The sequence below is a fragment of the Rhagoletis pomonella genome, unplaced genomic scaffold (genome assembly GCF_013731165.1).
Source record: "Rhagoletis pomonella isolate Grant_MI unplaced genomic scaffold, Rhpom_1.0 Rhpom_scaffold_00003, whole genome shotgun sequence".
Taxonomy (NCBI): domain Eukaryota; kingdom Metazoa; phylum Arthropoda; class Insecta; order Diptera; family Tephritidae; genus Rhagoletis; species Rhagoletis pomonella.
In genome coordinates this window covers 12,858,409-12,860,223 of record NW_023458557.1, presented here as the reverse complement: position 1 = coordinate 12,860,223, position 1,815 = coordinate 12,858,409, and positions in this window count along the sequence as shown.

Sequence of the window (1,815 nt, the reverse complement as noted above, 5' to 3'; positions counted from 1 at the left end):
AACGAGCAATTTCGAAGATTGCTGTCTTACCATTGGATACACCCATTGAACCTGGACATGGTGGGCGGAGTGTAGACATGGTGGGCGGCAAAGCGGCATATAGTTCGTCAGAAGTTGACGAGGTGGGCGGAAAATGTTAGAATGTAACCCTGCTTTATGCTACATGAAAACACAGCAACCCAGTCCTGCGCCGTTGTACCATACAGACTGCTACATGTTGTGAGAGCGTACGACTGACACACACCACCGGGCTGTCACTTCCACAAAGTTGTTGTTGTCTATCCTTCTTCGTTTCATCAACATCTGGGAAAGTAAGTCGATTCTCTACAGCAAACTACACTTTAAAATAAAGAATATTTAAAACCAATTTTTGAGGGCGTTTCATTTTCGTTTATAAATTTTACATGCCCTATCTCAACCGAAAATATGGTGAGATAGGGCGTTTTTGACTCGGCAGCTAATATAACGCATTTTCGAACCGAATTCTGAAATAAGTCGTTTTTCAAATAAATTCTGAAGTAGTTCTTGAAAAGTTTTCTCTGATAGGGCGTTTTCGAACCGGCTGTCGATATCGGTCGATCTTCCACTCAGCGGTCGATATGTAATTAACAAGGGACATTACTTTTAAAAGTTAGAAATCTGTTCTCAAGGCCTGAATACATTTGCGAATGAAATACTTGAACAACCATGTAAAAGCAAAATTACGACACTTAGGGTCTGGCACACCTTTTTATTCTGTTCCAGTACGCTCCAGATTTACAGGATTTAGTTAGAAATAGGCCGGAAGATATTACCGAAGACGCTTATTAAATATTTTTGTATGGGAGCCTTCAGACTAAATTTTGTAAATCGGACGGGTACCGGAACAGGCTAAGCGATTCAATTTAATTCCAAAAATTACCAACATGTTCGGTAATGTCTCAATACAAAGTATCCGTCTCTTTTATTTATAAATTATAGTTAATAAAATGTCGAATATGCGCAACCACGGTTAAATACCGAATTGGAACTTATAATTAATTATAGATTAGAAATAAAAGGGACCGGGCAGGCGGTACCGGCAAGCCCTAACATAAATATCTAATTCTTATTCAAATGATATATTTGCGTCATTTTAATGCAGCTTGCAATATGTCTGAATTTCTTTGCACATGGGTGGGTGTCAAATACTATACCAAAGCCTCTGACACCATTGAATGTATTTTTGACATGGTCACCGTTAGCGTAGACAGTGGCAATTGCTGCAGCTGAAGTGCAATTGTCTTTCCAAATTAAGTAAATAGTAGTGCCTGTTGCAGATGAAACTATATCTTGGATTGCTTAGTTGAATACTCAGTTCCTGTCGCACTCCGTTCCGGTCGATAACCACGATACCTTTTATTTTTTGACATTTTGAGGGCAAAACTTATACAAATCCAGCTATTTTAAATATTAATATCGCCTGACGACGGCGACGTGTCGACAATGTAGATGATGTGAATCAATTAGTAGGGGATTGAGTCGGATATGGAGATGGCGCAAGGTTTGTTGGAATGTTTGTAGCTGGTATTTGTTGCTCTTGCCCTTTGCATTCATCATCAACAAATGTGGCTTTCAAATCAACATTATCCACTGGGTCGCCACTCCGTTCTACAACATCCTGTAACAAAAGGTAATCCAAGAATACAAATAAGAAGAACGTATGGGGTAATTTGAACTGAACCAACCAAGCTGCTTTCGGTTTTTCCCAAAACTATTACTGAGTCTAAAAAGCTCATGTCATTGTAGCAGTACAAATGTGGCTCATACAAGATTGCTGCCGATGAACCAGACTTT